This window comes from Sphaerodactylus townsendi, linkage group LG10 (assembly GCF_021028975.2).
Source record: "Sphaerodactylus townsendi isolate TG3544 linkage group LG10, MPM_Stown_v2.3, whole genome shotgun sequence".
Classification (NCBI taxonomy): domain Eukaryota; kingdom Metazoa; phylum Chordata; class Lepidosauria; order Squamata; family Sphaerodactylidae; genus Sphaerodactylus; species Sphaerodactylus townsendi.
In genome coordinates this window covers 43,536,324-43,558,619 of record NC_059434.1, presented here as the reverse complement: position 1 = coordinate 43,558,619, position 22,296 = coordinate 43,536,324, and the positions used below count along the sequence as shown (strand labels likewise).

The 22,296-nt window shown below is 40.4% G+C and overlaps 1 long non-coding RNA gene across 1 annotated transcript in view; it reads left to right on the top strand.

The window, feature by feature from the left end:
- The first annotated feature begins 5,490 nt into the window (after window positions 1-5,490).
- The window catches only part of LOC125440399, a 35,640-nt gene continuing 18,834 nt past the window's right edge, over window positions 5,491-22,296 (top strand). The window contains exon 1 of the long non-coding RNA XR_007245691.1: window positions 5,491-5,819. This is a non-coding gene — a long non-coding RNA (uncharacterized LOC125440399). The remainder of the gene's footprint in view (window positions 5,820-22,296) is intronic.

Genomic DNA, 22,296 nt, shown 5'->3' with positions numbered 1-22,296 from the left:
TTGCCAATGAGAAAGGATCTCTTTCGACAGATTATGTGCTGAGGCTATTCCATATTTTGCAACAAATTCTGAGAACTGAGCCAGCACCATATCTTACTGTCCTTTTAGTTATCCCTACCGAGTATGAATGTGGAGGAAATTCTGTTGGGTTATTTTCCTGTATATTGGCGAAAACCCTGAAAAAACAAACACCCATTCAGTCAAAAAGAATTCATTAATACAATCATATGTTCCTTAACAGGCTGAACTAGTTATTTCTACTAATGCCATAATTATGAACATGTTTTCATCCAAGGTTAGAAGGGGGCGGGGGGGTTTGCTGTCATGACTAAGGTTGCAAGGCAAAAAAATAAATAGAAATGTCATTTAAATCAAAGGGAAAGTCATTGCTACAGGCAAATTCCTTCATGAGTTCTGAACAGCCAGGACGCTTTATCCCTTGGCTAGGTACAATCAGGACTGAAAAATAAATACTGAAGTTGATCCCTGAAATAGCCAAATGACACGTTTAGGTTAAAATACATATTCCAAGAACTCACTTTCTTGCCCAGAGCTAAGTAACACTATAATCTGAAGTATCCAAACTACAAAAGAGGAATGTAATTTCAGAAAACCTCATGAAATATATCAGAATTGGCTAAGATGAAAGTGTATGCTGTTTATTAAAATATACTGAATGAAGCCTAGTCATTGTATAAACTGGAGAGCCAATTATGTTAAATTAAAAGCGTGTGTATGGTCATATGTCTAGTCCAGCCATTGCACCAGATTTTCCGTCCAGATCAAATGCTTGTTCTATAACTTTCAAAATGGAAGAAAAAATATTCTTCCCTTAGGATATAAAAATGGAAACACAATGTTTTAGCTGAAACGTCAACATGATATATTCCATAATCACCTAAAGCTCTTTTTTCCAAGGATAAAATACTCTGATTTTTTATGGTAAAATAATATTTAAAATAATGTTCCTATTCCAAAATGGTTGTAGCTGAGCTTTCATAGCCAAACATTGTCATATCTTTGCAGCCAATTTCAGCTCAGCTGTCTATTCTTATGGAATGCTGATCTGCAATTAATATTGCTTCCACCCTACAAACTGACGGCTTGGGAATTGTAACATATACAGAAGTGCCCTTCTTTTAGAGACCACAGTTCAGAATTTTGTTCTTAATTAATCCTCAAGAGAAAGGTTGCAAGGAGAGAAAGGTTTTTTTAAAAAAAAAACTGACTTTGAATGTAGACTGCAATAGCATTGATGTTAAATGTTGCCTGCCTAATTCAATAGTCTACTGGTCAGCTCAGTTAATTGCTTGGGGAGACACGCAACTTGGGGAGTGGGTACAGTGATGATGACATATTATTGTAGATGTCAAATTTGTTTTTAGGCAGAAATAGGTCACTTTTTAGTCACACAACATGAAGATAGAATAATGTCCTACTAAAAGGAATCTCACCTGAGATATCTGGGTATGTTTTTTTCTGAACTTTTCCTAATGACAATTCTATCATGGTGTGAGCTGCTTCATGGTTGTGTCCACAATGTACATAGCACATTTGGTTATCGTTGTGTCTGGAAAAGAAGAGACTGCCTAAGGATTTGAGAATCCTTTTTAACTAATGATGTCATGACGTTCCAATCTAATAGGCTCATAATACAAATCCCCCATGCTCGTAACATTCAGTTTTATTATAGATTAATCCTACTTGCTGTGAATTGTGGCTCCAGTCATAATTTACAGTGAAATGCACTTTGAGATCATGTATCAGCGTTCAAGCCATACAGTAGAGATCAACAGTCATTGTTCTGGTACATGCACAGATAAGGATTACTTTGGGTCTCGGGGCCTAACAACGTTGAACAAATTCTCCAAATCCCTCACATGTCTTGATTTCTGCCTGGGAGTTCCATGTTTGCAACTTAATTCCCAGGCATAGAATACATATATGGGCCCAATTCATAACAGATGGTGGATGGAGTTTTAACTTTTCTCCCCACCATTTTCCTGACCTGAAATAGCCCCATGGAGGCACTGTTTGCCTCAGTGGTGAAACTTAAGTTCAGTTCATCAGTACATTCAGGTTTTCTAAGGAGGGCAAATAGCAGCTTGCTGGAGCCATATGTGATCAGAAAAATATTGCATGGGGGTTAAGTTTAAGTTCCCTTTCCCAATGTCCCATGGTCCCAATCTGAATTAAGTTACAGGCATTGAACTCCCTGCGCTAGTCTTGCCAACAGGATTGAGATGAGACAATTGCAACACAAGGGCTTCATAATCTGTTGTTAGGCCTTAAATTGCAGTCCAGGTAGCTGAAATTGACATGTAAATAGGAACATATTTGAGAGACTCACATAACAGCTTGAGCCACTGGCCAAATATTCAAATCATCATTTGAGCCAGGGAAAGCCACTGTACATTGAAAAGCATGTGCAAATATAATATTTACAAAAAATATGTAAGGGTTTGGAGGAAAAGGCATCATCTTTTTGAAGAGAAAAAACAATCTCTTTCCCTCTACTTTTTTTGTCTTTATCCTTTGCAGTGTTGTGTGGCAGACTAGGTACAAATTACCACTCTGCCATGAAGCTCTCCAGGTTACCCTGGGCCTATCACTTCCTCCCCACTTAACCTAGTTAACAGATTTACTGAAGAACTGTGTATTTGCCTTAAATGCATTAGAAGGGCCATTAAAAAACAATGTACAGATAGATGCCTGCAGTCATCTGTCTGATCCCTGTAATGAGGCAGAGGTAATTTTAACTCCCTTCTTCTTCCTTGCTCCAACTTCTATTTTATTCCCTTTCTGTCCCTGCCTTCTTCCCTCTGCTGTCTTTGTGCCCCCTGAATCCTGGTGCTGCTGCCACAGGCGGGGGGGCTACATCTTTGCACACTTTGCCCAGAAAGCGAAGTATGACCTTTCTGCCTTCTGCACGAACAGGTGTGTCTCCAGTAGATGGCAGTGGAAAATAATTGTCCATACAGGCTAAAGAATTCAGAGGCACTAACCAAGTTCTGCTTGAAGGATTGCTGCCGTGTTCAATAGTGCATGTGTTTTCCTAATTAGATCCCTATGTATATCTTGCCTCTATATTTCTGGTTTGCTAGATCAGGGTGATTACTTTTCTGCAGCATTTAGCATGAGATGATAGGATAAATCCATTCTATGCTAAAGCATTGGTGCCCTTACATTATTTTAGATTCATCTGTGTCTCCTAGAAGCTATTTCTTAAGGTGCATAAACCCTGGAAAATATCTACATTTTGCAACCATTTCAGTTGACATAAAACTTTTGTTTTGAACCTAAAATATATCTTTAGATAGGAAACTGTGCCACACTTTGTCTGTTTCCACACAGGCGAATAACAGTGCCCTAGGGACGGTGAAAACGCCGTCCTTGGGGTGCTGTTTGCACAGGAGGCATTGCTGCATCGCAGCAGCACCATCTTGGGCTGTCCTGAGTGGCGTGAAGGAGACGCTTTCAAACCTCACTCATTCAGCGAGGTTTTTGAAAAGCGGCATCTTTCTACCAGCACAGTACGAACAGCACCAGCGGGAAGCCGCTGCTTTTTCCATCCCCTCCACTGACCTTCCCGTCTAGCTCTGCTCTGGAGGGCTGGAGGGACACGCCCACACTACCCTCCAATCTCTGGATGTTGGAGAGCAGGGTGGGCATGTCCCTCCAGCCCTCCAGAGCAGCTCTGGATGGGAAGGTCAGTGGAGGGGCCAAACCGGAGGTGTCTACGTGCGGAGCCGCCGCTCTAGTTTGACAGATCTTTGGGGCTGCTCACACACTACTGTGCGAGCAGTCCCTGAGCCTCCACTGGCATAATTTATGCCAGTGGAGGTGCATTTCCGCCCCCGTGCGGAAACAGCCTTTGTTTTGAATTGCAATTAAATTCTTCTTCTCTTGCTTTATTGCCAGTATAATTGGGATTGTGTTTTTGACAAGAGCCATTTTGATGAATTAAACTAGACTGCTGCCCTTAAAATGTGCAGCCTGTTACCATAGCAACAGCTTTTCATTGACATACAACTTATTTCATTTTCAGAATGTAGCCTGTTAAGGCATTCAAAGCATGGGTTTTATTCTTTAAAAGCTAAAAAAGTGCATCAATTGAGGTTTAGATGTCAAAACTAATAGTCAGCTTAGATTTAGACTATCATGCCATCAGAACAAGATGGTTCAAAGACCCACAACACTATTTACATTTATTTTCCTGACCACCACAAGTTTGCCCTGTATTCCTTTACTCATGTAATACTGACATTTAATAAAATGCTTAAATATAATTTAAAAGATTAGTCATAGCTATGCTAGTCTGCAACAACCCCAAGAGTCTAGTGATCTTAAAGATAAACTAATTCATTGCCAAATAAATCTTCTTTCTTTGAGGGGTAGTCTGTCTTGATATTTTGAGAAACCAATTTCAATTGTAGTTCTCAGTTAATAACCATCAATAAGTATATTATTTAGTCAAATGCGCTCCCCATTCAGAGGTGTATTTTACTGACAATCAAGTAAGATCTAATAATATATGAAGTATGTGGTCATTCATCTCAGCTTGAGACTTTCACAGGATTCCTGTGAACAGTTCTGATGAAAAACAGAAGGTATCTACAAATTCCTTTTGCAACCTGCCTTGGGTGTTGGCACACATTCTACACTGCCTGTGGTTTTGCCACCATTCTCAGTTATTACTGCTACCTATTTCAGAGGCCATCGTGGAAATTCCCTCCTAAAAGATTTACAGGCACAGAGATGAGTGTAAACACTGGATAAACTTTCCTTTTTTAGAGGCCTATTGGGGATTATAACCGACAGCCAACTTCTCACTTTCCATTTCAGCAATTACTGTTATTCCTAAATTCCCCACCACCCATCACCAGATTTCAACAGTCTTTAAGGCTCAGTGTTCTAGATTGTTTTGAATATTACAAAAAAAGTAAAATGGGGAAAGTTCTCTGTCATGTGGGAATTTGCTTTAAAGTAAAATAGACTACAAATATTACATTTTAATAGGGAAAATATCATTTCTGTCACCTCACAGTTTGGGTGAGGATAGTATATCAGCTGCACTAGCCACATTATGAAGACGTTAAACTCAGTAACAAGGAGGGCATCATGCTTGGGATAGCTAGGGTTTGATTTTCCTGTCAGGATGGATGAGCAGAGCAGGCAGAGCACAAAATTCTATTACCTACAGAGCAAAGAATATAAACTAAGCCCTGGGGGTCTCTCTTCCAAACAAACTCTAGTTACATAAGCTTCAATCCATGGTTTTCAAAGTGGAACATTTGGCCTCCTAAAGAAGTGTAAGCAGCTGTTAGATGAGATATGAGCTTGTTATTGACCTAGGCCAGTTTTAAAAATGATAGGACCACAAGTGAAAACATTTCTGCCTCTTCTCACTCGGCGATTATGAACCAGAGCACATATTACAGTTGCCATGGGGATGCTGCAGAACATGGCAAATGTTGTCTGTACAGACTGTGATGTTAAAGCACAGTGCACAGAACTCAGGCAATGTGATGTGTGTTTCAGTGTTTTGCCTATGATGAGCTGAAGACTACTAGGCTGAAGACCTGCATTCAGCCTTCTTGGCTGAAGACCTGCATGCTGAAGACCTAGTAGGCTGAAGAAGACCTGGATGCTAATGTTTCTGCATATGACTATGCAGCCTCATATATGATCACATGGAGAGAAAGTGGAGCTAATCACATCCTGCAATAGCAAGAATTGGTGAATGGATGATGAGAAGGCTATCTAGATGCTTCAAATATCTAAACAATTATCACTTCTCTTTGGCTGAACTGCTCAAGGTAGGCAATATGGTGAAGCCACAATCTGCTTCCTTGTTTCTTCTGTCCCTACCATCCACATGCAGTTTCCCTACCCAGCCTTCACTATGTGGAATGAGATGGGGAAAGGGAAAGAAACATAAACAAAAAATATATAAACTTGCTAAAAAGGAAAAACAACAAAGTGTGGCAGACCTAAGGAACAGACAGAGGCAGAAAAGCCTGAGTGTAAATGGTTAATTCCTCAGAGAGCCTGAGAGTGTGAGTGACCAGTTGGAAGTGGGTGGAATTTTTACAAGTCAGAGCTTCTGACACAATTTGAAGGAGTTCAACACTAAGTTCCATGGGGAACAGATGTGTTTAGTGTCTGTGAATGTTCTTTTGTGCTGGTGAGAAGAGAGTACCGGGGAATTAGGCACCTTACTGAAGCCAATGAAATTAACTTCTAGGTAGAGAAGAATTCCTAGCCCAGGTTCTAACAGCAGAGCTAGCTCATCATCTGGACAGAATGGGTAGAACTATGGTAACTGATAGTGAAAGACTTTGTGTCAGAGAGGGGCCATTTTCTAGTCAGTTGGGAAATTTTTACTTCATGTGGGACAAGAATGTCCATAACTTAATAAAGGATTTACTCTGTGAAGTGATCCTAAATGTTGAGGAGTCTGAAGGGAAAGTGATTTTGGAGAATACTCCTTTCCATATAGTTTACAGGCACCAGAATTAACACGTGAACTGCTGGGTGTTAGCTTGGGTTAAATCTGTGAAACATCTTTTCATATACCAAAACATTAAGAACTCTGTAACAAACTGAAATCTTAACAATCAGCCAAACACTATCTATGCTCAACTTTAAAGAATCTTTATATCTGTAAATAAAACTTATTTCTTATTAACAATATTCCCTCCTATCTTAATTCTCTGAAGTGTTTAACAAAATTCTACTGTTTATTTGTTAAACTTTGAAAAAGCTTCTTTTGTGGTTTATCTATGGTCGAATCTTCATTGTCAATTAAACCCATGCTATTCATGGCAATAAACGCAGTTTCAGCAAGCCCTCCCCACCGCTTACCTTCCAAAGCCATCTTCATCCTAGTTTCATCGCACATTCCACTTCTAAGTGCGGGTTTCTCCAGGACATGCTTGAAGTTGAACCTTTTGGGAAAATGCACGTTGAAGCCAGATCTGAGGGGAGGAGCAGGGATCAAATCTGCATTTGTTTTTGCGCTGTTGGAGTGACGTGACAGCTTTCCAGCAAATCAGAGCACAGTGGACTGTGCGCGATGCACACACAGCCTTTTTTTTTGCTGTGCGCTGGTCGTATCCTCGTGCATACAGGGACACGGCGAGTGAATGTGCACACATGCATGCAATTAAGCAATATTGTTCCCATGTCACAACGTGGGGTGTTTAAGCAAGAAAAAATATGAATTTTCAATTGGGGTGGAGCAATGTACCTGCCCTGACCCAACAGCCAATCACATTCACTGACGATGCCACCACGTGGCCACGCGCGAAAATATTTTTTAAAAGGTTCCACCCCAACATAACACGACAGCCAGTCAGGACGAGGAAGAACCCGCTAGCTGAGCAGATCGCGTGTTGGAGGGGAGTGATGCATGGATCTACATGATTTGAATCTGAGGCTGTTTCCGCACGGGCGGAATATGGCGGCCTGGGGATGGCAAAAACGCTGTCCCCAGGCCGCCGTTCGCACAGGGGGCACAGCTGCTTCGCAGCCGCGCCGCCCTCGCACTGCCCGACCGGCGCCGAGCCGGCGTTTCCAAACCACGCTTCCCCATCGTGGTTTTTTGGAAATGCCAGTTGGAAGCCGCTGCCGTGCGAACGGCAGTGGCTTCCCGGTGCTTCCCCCCCCACTTCCTCCCTGCACTTACCTCGTCCCCGGGCCTTCGGCGTGTCGCCGAGGCCTGGGGACACGCCCCCCCGCTCTGCGACGCAGGAGCAGGTGCGCAGGGCCGGGGGCATGTCCTCAGGCCTTGGCGACGTGCTGGAGGCCCGGGGACATGCCGGATTGGTTCCATCACGCAAGGCCGGTCCAAGCGTGCGTTCCCGGGGTCAGCGCGAAATTCGCCGACCCAGCCGCTTCCGCCTCCATGCGGAAACTGCCTGAGATAGACGTCTGAGTTTTCAGTGGAGTGGGAAGGGAGAATGTAAGATGAAAAGGTACTGTTTCTTTTGAAACCTGGTTGTATCCATATTTAATTTCTCAGTGGGGATTCGGCCTGAGGTAAAACAGAGAGACTGAAGTGGGAGGGAATCAATTTATTTTAAAGTGGTACAGAATGGGACAACTGAAGAGAACCCCTCCCCCCCAAGGAATGAATGGATGGATGGATGGATGGATGGATGGATGGATGGATGGATGGATGGATGGATGGATGGATGGATGGATGGATGGATGGATGGATGGATGGATGGATGGATGGATGGATGGATGGATGGATGGATGGATGGATGGACAGAAAAGCTGAACAGCAGTAAAGAAAAGGAAATTTAGGGAGCATTCATTGCCTTTGGTATAAGGAGGATGGGAGTTTTACCCCTTGTGATCCCCTGCCTTCACACATAAGAATATAAGAGATGATGTATTCAGAGAAAGTTATTTTGATATATGGATTACCTCTGAAAGCAGACACACTTTTTAACATTTCAATTATAATGTTGAAGTATATCCAAGAATGTTATTGCTTTGATGCAATTCTTTCAACTCACCAGTCAATCTTCAACTACATTCTAGATTTCTGTATCACTAATTTGATGCTGAATCTAACCATCTTTGGGTATTGAATTATTATAATCCTTCACCTTTGGAATTTGGGGTTAGAAAAATCCAGGAAGTGATTTATTATGAGGTATGAGGCAGCCATAAAGATTATCTGACTTATCTGGCTATATCTGAGGCAGTCAAAGTCTCTCCAGATCTGTTACATTTTCAACTGCCAGGAATTTAATAAAGCCTACTTGCTTGCCCCCCTTTCCCTAGCAAGCAGCATTTTTTCCAGCCCATCTTAGCCCTGGGATCTTTCAAGAGAGCTGCCTTGGCCAATCACACAGTCTTTCCCTTTACATGGTAGGGATCCATTGCTAGTCATTTTGTGCCACATGTGTGCTGCGCTGCCCCCTGTGTACTGGGAGAGATGTCTAACTTGGCCAAATAGATCCTGCCTGGACTGTGCTTGCCACACTGGTTTGATCAATTTCTATTATTAATTTACTACTACTAGCTAGCCTTTCTTCCATTCTTTTCGTCAAGGAGGAAATTTTAAGGAGGATGATATTTGGTCACTGCAATGGGGTATTATCTTCACTGTTGTTTTGGGTTCTATGCAGGTTCAATTCTGGTTTGCTTTTATATTCTGACTTTCCTTATCTGTGCTTCTGAGAAGTGTGTTTCTTTTCTTTTTTGTTGGCTTTTCTGAGTGTGCCTTTGAAGTTTGTTGTCTTTTCTATGTGACTCAGTTAGGTGGTTATCTGTTTTCCATCTCATTGTAGATTGGTAATTTGGGGCAATGTTGCATTTTGCATTTTCTTCTGTTTTGATAGGTAGGCTCCTAGCAAACCAATTACAATGTAACATAAGGTCTCCTCAATTAAAATACTCATATTTATCCACAACATTAGTGCCAAGATGGATGGATGCCTCACGAGACAGGCACTGTGGGAGGATACTTTTGCTCACAGTTACTAAGTTTGGTTAAAAATACACTCCAGAAAATTTCCAGCCATTTTACTGCCTTTTCCTCAGTATGCAGAGAGGATGCCTCATATTCAACCAACTGTAAAATTGGACCCTTTGTCCAATTCAATTGAAACTTGAGGGGTGTTTACAAAAGAGGGTTGACTAGGCTTCCTGATACTTTGATATCATTTGGTCAAAAAAGTCATCTCCAGAAAATCTGCCACTTTTCCTATCTGGAAAAAATGGTCATAAATTGGTTCTGATCTTAACAAAAAACACTAATGGAACCAGATGAGCTTTCACGATATAACATTTCAGAGAATTCGTAAAACCAATTAATCTTCTCTTTCCTAACTTATGATATACAATTAAAATGATTTTAAAAATTCATCGGACACCTTTATTTGTTAATACAGAGGAATATCCCATTTCGATATATTTCAGTCACTAATAGGCAAAGATCAGGTCTGTTTACATCACACAGTCCAGCAGGACCTTGGACTGACCCACAATAGATTAGAATTATAAATTTATATTGTGATACACAGAGTACAGTCACTTGCCAATGTTTCCCAGGCAGAGTTCTTTTCTTTTTTTAGAAATACTTTTTGAAAAAAAGAGAGGTTTGGCTATTTTTGCTCAATTTCACATTTATGCTTGAAAATACAAGATGAAATCAAACAAAGCAGAAGAAACAAGATGAAATGAAATAACCAAGCAAATTACCAACACAGTGAGGAGGGAGTGTGTGACTGATAAAAGAGGAATCTTCAAAGGAAATAAATACAAACTCTGTTATTTGCCAAAAAGGTTTTATTTCATGAATGTCATTTGTGAACTGGAAAAACTCCATTCGTTTTAGCCTTGATTGGACCACTGAATCATCCTGATACTCTAATGTCAAGCCATATTCCAAACCAATATCCTAATCACAATTAGCACAAAAATGTACTTATTCCCAAGCATCCTTATAATTGAGTGACAGCAGAATATATTGCTCCAAAAATGATCTTAATTCCAAAAAACTAAAGTCAGAATCCAAGGCTCATGCAATAATAATAAGACGTTGTGTGTATGTAGGATGAAAAAAGCTCTCATTAAAACATCCTTCAGACTGCTTTTTTGGGAACAGTTCTGATGAATCATGCAGATCTGGAAATAGGGGGGAAAAACAGAAATGGAGACAGGACTGCTCTGGGCTCTTAGTGTTTATCAGAAGCAACAAAGCTGTGACATTTAGGTCTATCATTAATTCTGTTTAATCCTGGAAGTGATCTCACAGCATCCATGATGTTATTCCCCATTTTTCTATTTAACTGATAAATAACAGGTGATAGAGGGCAGGGATGGGAGTTTGCCTCCTGTGGTTGGGCAAATGGTAAGCCTAACACCAAGGGGTAAGGCTTACCATTTGCCCAACCAAATGGTAAGCCTAACACCCTCTCAGCTCATGCACAATAGCACAAATGAGCTGTTTGGAAGTGACCCTTTATAACTTCCTATTGGCCAGGTTGCCCCTATGTATCAGGAACAAACTGCTGTATTCCTGCTAAGCTAGTTATGGTCTAACCAGCCATACACCAGCCCTCGTTATACTTTTCCAACCCTTGAGTACATAAAGCAGGTAGAAAAAAGTCAATGATTTAGGAGTCCCTTCCTCCAAGTCCTGCTGGTTCTTAAAGTAACAAGCTAGAGAGGGTAGGTAGACTGAAATATTCATGGGCAGCATGGACTGGAAGTCTCTTATATAGCTTACTCCTAGCCTTTCCTGTAGGCTGGGCAATTAACTCAATAAAATCTCATGCTTTGTCTGAATTGTAGAAGCAACATTTAGGACAATAGAGTTTTCAGCAGTGAGAAATTTTTCAGGTTGAGTTGGCAGCCTCCAGGTAAGGCCTGGAGATCCCCTGTAATTCCAGCTCTTCTCCAGAGATTAGTTTCCCTGAAGAAAATTGATTTGTACAATTGATTTTATGACATTGTACCCCACTGAGGTCCTGCCCTCTCCAGGCTCCATCCCCAGATCTCCAGGAGTTTCCAAATCTAGATCTGCCAACTCTACCCCCACCCCTTTCACCATACATTACCAGGCCAAATTTCATTTTCCCCTCACCTCCTTTTTTTTAACATCCAATGTGAGGTGTGTGTGGTGTGCAACAGCCTGTTGAGGGTAAAATGTAGGTGACTGGGGAAAGCAATGGCAAACCACTCCATAAACAAAGTCTGCCTAGTAAATGTCGTGATGTGATATCAACCCATGGATCAGTAATGCTTGCTCACCTTTTACTGGCTTTTGTTTTTGGGAGGGGATTTACCAGGGACCAACATCCAGAATCCCCAAGGCACAGAGTGGTAAGCTGCAATGCTGCAGTTCAAGGTCTGCTCAAGACCCAGGTTTGATCCCAATGGAAGTCATGTTCAGGTAGCTGGATAAAGGTTTATTCAATCTGCCATCCTTCTGATGTCAGAAAAATTATTATCCAGATTGCAAGGGATGAAGTGTAGATGACTAAGGAAGGCAATGGCAAACCACCCCACAAACAAAGTCTGTCTAGTAAACATGATATAACATCACCTCATGGGTGATGATCTGGTGCTTGCATTGTTCCCTTTAACATGGTTACCCACTTGTGAGGTGTTTGTGGTCAGCAGTCACTGCTCCCACAACCCTTTCTCCAGGTCTGCAGGAGTCCGGGTTGGATTGGAAGGAATTGGCCTTAGAATGGGAAGGAGAGAAGGCTCAAGCCTATCTCTCTCTGTTCCTGGCAGGGAGATTCCCCAGTCTGATGTGAAGTCCCCTCTGCCCAGCTCTTCCCAAGCCAGGCTGCTCCCTGCCACCTTTATAGGGATTGCTTCACCCCTCTTTCTCTCCCCAGCCACCCCAAAACCTGGGGTTGGCTCTGAGTCTTTCCCACAGGACTCTGGTTGGTTCCCTGGCCTGTTCCTCTCTGCCCTGCCCTGCCCTGCTTCCCACATCAACCCCCCTAAGTCCCACCTTAGTGCCACCCTCAGATCCTAGCCTCCTGCACCCCGGCCTCGTGGTCTCACTGGGCCTCACCTCCTGCTCCAGCGGTGTGTGCAAACTGCAAGCCGCTGCCATGCTACCACCCCTCACAGACACCGTAGGTTGTGCCCCACCCTTGTCTTTGGGCCTGCCTCAGCTGTGGTCACCACTAATCTAATGTAGTCCTTCTAAGACCTCCTAAGACATACCATTTACAGCATTCTTGTTTCTATGAAACAGAAAAGGGGGGAGATTATTTACTGTTGGATAAACTAGATACATCTAGCATATGTAACACAGACAAAATCAATATGCTTTTGGATTCAGAAATGATAGTATATAACAGCTCGCAGAAGAGTTTGGTGTTGTAATAAAATTATGGGTAGCATTGCAAGGCATTCCCTTTAGATCTATATTTTAGAATAGTATTATCTACTTTTTACATGTACCTGCAGTGAGTCAGACCACTTTAGCACAATCTTTTATTTGTCCCTACATTCACTAACTGTAGGAAGGTATGAGATGGCTAAGGGCATCCAAAGTGCATAATTGCTAATGATTAATAATAGTCATTCAAATCCCTGCATCTTCTATAAGAAAAATTTTAATGATATTAATCTCCAATAGAGACTGTAACAAAGGCATAAAATATGATAATACACATTGTCTTTGATTCATACACCATGGTAAAAATATCCCTCTTTAAAAAAAAGTTGTTTTGCTCAATTGTAGTATTTTCTAGCTCAACCCTTCCCCCAAGAATATTTGTTTTGAATGTTAATGCAGTTTGCATTGTGTTTTTATTCTTGCACGATGCTTTGAAAGCCAGTTTTGAACTTATGTATCGGATTTTAAAACTAATTTGCTGTATCAAAACATTTACATAATCTTAATTACTTTATCCCATTGTAGCCATCTGCTTTGAGAAAATCTTGGTCTCTCAGTAATCATTGCAAAATTAATGTGGATATGAGTCAGTGGGGCCATGTACAAATAGACTTTTCAAAATGGGATTCTTAATCCACCTGGGTATTTCTCTGACTCTTCCTTTTCACCCTACACTTTTGCATTCTTTTTCTTCTTGTTGTGGTTTTAAAAGAGTCAGGGCATCTCCATGGGTCTCTCCTATAAGAGACCATGCTAAACAAGTCCAGATATTTGAGCAGATTAAATTTGCCTAATAATGAGTCACACTTGAACTCATGCATTGGGGGAGTGCACCATTTTTTCCTGGTATTTTTTGAATTTTTTATTTATTAGATCTGAAAATATTCAGAAAAGCTGGGGGAAAAGCCAAATATCCATGCTGATAACTTTTCCCCCTAGATATTTGGCTCGACTAAAGTCTATGGGGAATTGGGCGGGTGGCGCAGTATAGAACTCTTTTTCAAGATAGAGGGACAAAATTTACAGCACAGTTGCAGGTGATTCTCTACAGAATAACCCCCAAGTTTGGTGAAGTGTGGATCAGGGGGTCTAATTTTATGGGCCTTCATCTAAAACAGTTTTTGATTATTTATGATGGAGGATGGGGGCTCACAAACGTGCACCCCCAGACCCAAACTTCACCAGACTTGGGGGTTCTTCTGAGGAGAGTCACCTGAGCTATGATGAAGGTGAGGTGGGAGTCACATAGTTAACATTTGTTTATGAATCTGCTTAGATTCTTTTATCTTTTTATGTGGTCATAGTATGTGCTGGGGTTGAATGGACGGGGGATTGAGGGTGACAATCTATTTTTTTCCCTATTTTTTCTCTTTTCTTTTTATAGTCTTTGTAAGGTGACTGGTTTACCATCTGGTAATTTTGTAACTATTGTAAAAATAAAAATTATTACAAATTTCCCATAAACTTATAAAGGCCAATGTGTCACTTTGGAGCACCTCATGAAAAAAAGTTCCCACCACTGACATTGTTTTACTCCAATTACATTCAATGGAAGATCTTTCAAGGATCTGGGGGGTATTTTTCAAGGTAGAGATACCAAATTTGCAGCACAACTGCTGGTGACACTCCTCAGAAGAACCTCCAAGTTTAGTGACTTTTGAGTTGGGGGGGGTCCAGTCCTATAGGCCCCCAATTTTCCTCCATTTTTGACTAGAAAAATAGCCAAAAGAATTTTTGGCATTTGACTTTTCAGCTATTTGAATTGCCACTTTTTCTGGTTTGGCATATCCAAATGCAAACCCTTACTAACCCAGTGCTAGACTAGGTAGCCAGCTATGTTTATGGGAAAGTATTCTTTACATTAGATTTCTGTCTTCTTTCTTCTACAACAATTGTAAACTAACATCAATAAAAGTTGATCCTTTTCCTAAAACATTGGCCCTATGCATGTTTGTTATGCATGACCAACTTTTTTCCCAATCATGCAACTTTGCAGTAGTAACTAATAAATATCCCCATTAGGGAGAAGGGAACTTTCAAATTTGATCTTGTAGCTTAGATTCAACCCATCATCAACAGTATTTTCCAATGGATGTGAAGGCTATATCCTGTTATGGGAACACAGAATATCTGTTGATGAGTCACTGACATCACTTCCTGTATATATATGCTTAGCACAGTTAAAAGTACATAATTGCTGCTGTATTCAGAAGATAACATTTTGAATTGAATAACCATAAAGTGTTTTTTTAATAAAGTACAATAATTATAATTTCAACACTTTTGGGTGACATTAGCTATGCTTATGAACACTTGCGGGGCTCCACAATATGCAAAAATGTTTGTGGCTCCTGTCCAAATGGGCATCTGTCCTGATACACCAATCATATTTCCATAATATGAACAGATAGGAAGGAGGCCCTTGAGAAATTCTACCAGGAATGTAATAACTTCCACTTTACCATTTGCCAAAGACTGGATGACAAGTAGATGCAGAGGGTTCATTGTCCTGAACACCATTGTACAATTATGTGATTCATAGTCTTTAAACCAGTTTAAACTACTTTACTAGTAACCAACTGATAGCTACATTTATCTACATGCTTCCAGCCACTGTTCATGCCATATTACATGATCTATTGTTTGCTCTACAGCCAAACTCCACAATCCTTCAGATAGGGACAAATACCTACAGGATTTTATATCAGACATTCCTAAACAACAGTATCCCCTGTGGATTTGAAAATACAGTTAGACAATGATAGCTGAGTCACCTTCTGCACAACAGACTGAATAGAAAATCTGAATGGCATTGGCTACCACCTAAGTATGCAATCCTAGCAGAGTTCCAGTAAACTGGCTGTCTTCAATGATCTTAAAATGGTGTAACTTGCTTGTGATTGCTCTGTAAAAATACCAGGTAAACCTTTTGACCTCATTACTGTGTCCTCTAGCCTCTCTTCAAAGCTTTGTCTACAAGACTCTGCCTACAAGGCTTTGTCTACAAGACTCGGAAGAAGGCAGCTTGTCTCTTGATAGCTTATACCATGACACTATTGTTGGTCTCCAAGGTGCTAGTGAATTCAAATCTAACTATTCTACGGCAGACCAACATGGCTACCTTCTACATGGCTACTCTCAACATGGCTACCTTTTACTCTACTTGCATTTTTCTTATTTTTATCACACTTACTACAACATATGCTTTCAAAAAAGTAGCTTTCAAAATAACAGGCTACATTATAAAACTATTAAAATCAATAATTAATAACAAAATCAAAAAGTATAAAATATCGCTAAACAATATAAAGCACAGTACTGAACTGAAACCTTTGATGGCATTCAGATAATAACAATAATACATACTTTAAAAAATATGAATTTGTTAAGGAACATATAACAAAATAGGGATCTATATTTAAAAAAACCCTAAAATGATAAATTAAAAACTAAATAAAATGTTTCAAAGGTTACACGAAGAACGCTTTGCAATTACAAAACAGAGAAACATGTCAGTCATCTCTAAGACTTCTCTTGAACCGTTGTCCAGAAGAAAGAGAGTTTTCTGTTAGTCTGTGAGAATGCTGCTATTAATCAACAAAGCAATTCATGTTACAAATGCAAACCCTTTCATGGCATAGAATTTTCATCTCCCTACCAGATCTCAGGGAAGATGGCATGATGTTACAATTCGGGAAGTTAAAAAAGTAAATATAAATAGTTGGATATATTTGTTTTCCCCAAGGAAATGCCAAGATACAAACGCAAGCAGAACCTATTAGCCTGATCAATCAGTAAAATAGCTTCAGGAAGGGAGCTATTCAGTTTTTAATATGCAAAATGAAACAATTGTGCTAGGTATTCCAAAATTTAACTAAGCACGAAACAAGCCACAAACAATGAATCATAAAAGAGTGCCCAGCAACCAGTGACGGAGGGAGTGGAAACTGTGCCCCGGGCATGAGCTGCCCACATGCCCCGACCCACCCATGCCCACCCCCAAAATGCCCTGACACACACCCAGCCCCAACACGTGACAGCAATGGCAGCACCCGGGTCAAGCCGCCACGGATGTCCCCATTGCTGCTATTCATCTGCCAGCAAGTAAAAATAATACACCTGTACTTAATAGACTAGGAGCAAATGAACTGCAGCAGGGAGCTCATTTCTCAGCCAAGGAACCATGAAAGAAAAGGCCCTGTCTAAGAGAGTGATAATGTGAAATCCTGACTGGTATATGGTATTAAAGCTCATTCTGGCTTCAATTATTAGTTGACTTAAATTATCATCTGGAAGAAACCATCTGGAATCCCTTCCATTTTTTTTAACAGCATCAAAGATCCAGTGTGATGTAATAATTAAAAGTGCCTGCTCAGGTTCAAATTGCTACTCTGTCATAAAACGCTGTTCGGGGTGTGTGTGTGTATGTGTGACAGATTCTCAGTTGCTTTTTATATGTGAGATATATAAAGGGTGGGTTGCATGGAGATAAAATGAGAAATCCTTTCTTTCCTGTTACAAATATGCATAACTGTACGTTTGGTTACATCTTGGTACCTATCTGCTGTCTTGTGCTCATGGTCATGGTGGCGGTGATGTCGTGTCTGCTCAAACAAAGAAACAGAGTTAACTTTATAACTTCAGGTGTATGTGCTCATTAACATGTAAGCAATGGCTATCTGACTGACCAACAGCTAATCAATAGATCAGGTCATAAACAATGACGTCAGCAACTTGTTTACACACAGTTAACCCTTTTATGATTGAATTGTGACAGACACTTGCAAAACCCCAACAAACTCACTGGATGCCTAGGCATCCTAGACAAACCTTTCCCACAGGATTGTCATAAGAATAAAAATGGGGGAGAGGAAAACTAGGTTTGCTGCCTTAATCTCATTGAAGGAAGGGTATGATAAAAATTAAACAACAATATTGGTTAAATCATGGGTTGGATCCATGAAGGATTTCCACGGACAGAAGTGCAGCAGATCCCCTAGAAACAGTGGGCAGAGGATGGTGGTTTGCAGAAGGTAGGCAGAATCAATTTTTAAAAAACCCAATCCTTTGCCGCATACACGATCAAAAAATTCTTTACAAAGCCAAATCTCATCCACAGGAAATTGAATAGCCTTTCTTATTTGCAATATACAGAAAATAATTTCTCAGAGTCCATTTGCCTCTCAATGATTTCCTGCAGCAAAATTCAGTACTGAATGACCTCTCTCCCTGAAACTCCCTGGTGTTCAACTCTTTGGAAAATGTGGGTGTAACAGAAACAAGTCAAGTCCAACCAGCCTACATTTTGCTTGAGCAGGAAGCTGTTCTGAGTACCATGGCTTTTTTTGTAAGTAGCATTTCCCCTGCTTATTTCCAAGGCCAAATATGTAACCAACTAAAGAATTTATTTTTTGAACCGATAGCCATAGTGTTATTCAAGCTGGACACGTAACACCGATTCATCTTTAATTTTGTTAAATTAAATTTACAGCTCAATTTAGTGGGTGCTGGGCCAGGGACAATTTCCAGGATGCATTTTGCACTCTCTTATATTGGGCAGTTAGCGTTCTAACGAAGTGGCCTTAGTTCATTCATTGTCACCTGCTGCAAGGTAGGTAATTCTTGTTTTTCTGAGGACTGAGGCATATGACAAGCTGGAACCTTCTACTTGCCTTCATAGATACAAACTAAAGGGGCTCCCATTAAAAAGTCATGCAGAAGACTTAAAGCAAAACTGCAAACATCAAATTGACATCAGACTCCGCAGGATGTAATGCTATGGAAGTTTAGAAATTGTAGCTGGGATCATCTGCTAAAGAATGATTCCGAAGAGTTTATGTTTCCCTTCAAAAACGCAGGATTTGTAGTTTGGTGAGAGAGGTACAGTCCCATCTGGGAGGATGAAAGGGCTTGGGGGAGCAGACTGACTTTGCGCCAATACATTTGCCCTCCCCAGGGCATTTACCCCTTCAGAGGAGGCAGGCACACTGGCGGTTGCCCACTGCTCAGTTCCACTGCTACAAAACCTGAGAGTCCAGGCCATGGCAGGACTGCGTTGATGTCCCAATCAGATGTCAGCATTGGACAGGGTGGGTGGGCAAGCCAGGAGTTCCCAGGGGTGAAGCACACACATCGTCAGCTCCCATCCAGGGTTTAGGGCTGGAAGCACAGCATCCCATCCTTCACACTTAAGGCACTCTTTGAGTGGCATAAATCCTATAAGTCCTAATCCTGTCCCAAATCTTTCAGTGTGATTTTCTGTACAGGAACTGAACTGATTAGGTTGTTACACATAATGGATGTTAAAATCTTACTATGCTTATATAATCATGGGCAAACACCCCTATTATTTACCTAACTTGATCACATTTTTTAACATTTTTCTGTCGAACACTTGAAAATATTTGACTGGTATTAACACAGAGATCGACTTGGTTACATACTCCCTGACAGTGGGCAGACCCACCCAAACCCTCAGTGGTGGGATGTGGTACTGCCTCTGTGCTGCCCCACCACCTCCAAAAGAGCTTTATGGTGGCAAGGGGGTTTCTTTGCAATTTTTGCTCTCCATTGCATGCTGAAACAACTCTTATTTTCACTAGTATACCCTGAGATAGCCAGCATGATGACATCAGCTCCATGAGCACTTTCAGTATTTCAATATATTTCAAAATATATCCTTTTCATTGACAAAAGAAGTCTAATGATTTGGCACAGAAACATGTTCAGATCAGTCCATCCAAAAGTGCTGTTTAAACATAAAACTCCATTGAACCTCCTACTTTCATTTTAGAACTTCAGACAGATTTTCCAGAGGTAATTATGTGCTGTAGCAAAGTGATTTTTTGTTAATTTGCTGAAGCTCATTTGATAAGCCTAGCCAACTTTTAATTTATGGTAGCTGCAGATTACTTGCTAGCCCTGCTGTAGTATGCAAATACATTGCTGCAATGCATAAAAATAGCAGTGAAGTAACTTGCAAGGTCACTTTTTATGTGAGATATTTAATTTAGCAGCTAAATATAGAGAAGCATCTCTTAAAATACAGAAGGCAGCGAATTCTGATAACTGGGAATTTCAATTAATCAAACTTGAGGAGCCTGCTGAATTTGTACTTGAACTGAAAATTGGAATTAATTCAGTACATTTATTCAGATATATCAACATATTCATTTATTACATTACCTATTCATTAAAATCGCTAGATTCTCACATTCTAAGGCTTCCTTAGAACTGAACTGATATAACATTCCACCACTATTAAAAGTATGAAGGGGTGGATCCGGCTTTCAACAGCCAGAAAGGGCCCCCAAACATGGTGAGATATAAAGTTTCGATATAAGCTGAGTACCATCAAGTTTATTTTTTATTTATTTTATTTATTTTATTTGATATACCGCCCCATCCCCGAAGGGCTCTGGGCGGTGTACGGCATAAAACCACATAAAATCATCGTAAACATCCATAATTATAATAAAAACAGCAGTTATTATATCCTAAGATGGTGTCCCACCTGAACCTAATCCTCCTAGGAGGAGGAGGGAGGGGTAGTGGATCCTGATGGTATTAAGGACAGCGATCAATCAATCACTGTCAAGCATTTTCCCACCTTTCAAGTATCCCATTAATTGGCATCCCAGAGCTTGCTTAAAGAAAACAAGATGTAGGGGAAAGGGCATGCATACTAGAAAATAATAAGGAATGTAGATAGACTGTCTTACAGGAAATAAATAGTGACAAAGGCACTGGGTCACTCTGATTAATTTAGGGTAAAGGATCTACAGTCTAGACATAATATTATAATATATGTAATTTAGGACTTTTAGAATTTAGGACTATCGTTTCTATTAGTCCTAATTTCCTCTTCAGTGTCATTGTGTCAGAATTTAATGGGAGAAGCTTGAAAGGTTCTTCCTTAAATTAACTTACATAGGAATTAGAACAAATTAGAGGCCTTAATTTCCAGACATCAATTAATACCTTATTAATATAATTCATCTTGTTTAAAATATTTATGCTGCTATCTTTAAATTTCCCAGAATGAGATGAAACATTTCGAACGATTCAGAAGGACTGGGAAACAACCAATAACATTGCTGGAGGCTCCAAATTCAGTGCTAGCTGGCAAGCTCTTCTAGGAAGGAAGTCTATTGTAAGCACATATAATGTGACTGAATGATACAGAAGAGCCCAATGTGCAGCAGGGAATAGACAGCTTTTAAAATGAGAGATCCCTGGCTAATTTAGAAGGAACAAGTAGTTTAATAGTGGCATTCTGAGAGCCGGGAACCAAATTAGTCATGACATGTGGTAAAAGGAGCAGAAGGTTGTAGGTGGTTCATGGAAGCCGAGCATGAGGGTTACTAGTCCTGTAGATGGGGAAACACCATCTGTTAGATGTTCTGAAAAATCCCCTTGGTATATAAATATAATCCATCCAGCTCCAGTGGTATCATAAATCATGCTAGCGAACACTTTTTAAAAAGTTTTGAATAACATAGAAGGGCAACATTCACAAATACATACTTTCTCTCTCACAACCCCCCCCCCCTCCAATAACTTCTGCAAACTATATAACCCTAAAGATTTAATTTGCACTTTTCACATGTTCTCTAGATAGAGGGACAAAGGATGTAGAATCAGTTTTTACTATTCAGCCTGCCTGGATAGTAGGAGGACAATTAAAATATAATCATTTGCAGAAGCAGACAATCAAAAACCTGATAAAATGAAAACCCTAATTAAAAGATGTGTTCTAGCTTGGCAACTAAAAAGAAGTGAAGTAAGTTTAACAAACAGCAAAGTCCAGGCCAAAGGAACCGTTCTCAGTTCTCAGCTGGCAATCATAATCAGATACAAGCAATGCGAGGTCTGAGAGCCTCAGACCTTTGATTGTAGATTTTACACAGTGGCATATCACATTCCCGCCAATCCAGAATAAACAAAGCCAATACTCAAAGCAATACCGAATAAACAAAGCATAGTTTCACACAGGCAAGTAAAGATAACCTACAATCAAAAATCCCCATCCCGGGCAGAAAGCCAGAAGCAGCCGGCAGCCACCTCTCAAGGACAGAATACACACTCGCCACATCCTGACAGTAAGTGCCAGATGAACCTCAAGAGGAGTAATGTTTTAAAGGTAAGGTGCCATCATAAAAAAATGCCATTTCTTTTTGCCAGCTGGCTCACTTCTGAAGGCAGGGGTAGATCTCAAATAGCATGGCTAGATAGCATGTGAAGAGATGGTCCTTCATATACTCTGACTCCATGGTTTTAAGGCCTTCAAGTAAGTAGATGTCTAGCCTTGGAACTAGATAATTTGTTGTATGTTTGAGCCAGATTATTCTGGTTCCTAAATATACAAATATATTTGTATATTTATATTTAATTATTGTGCCTAAAGTGGC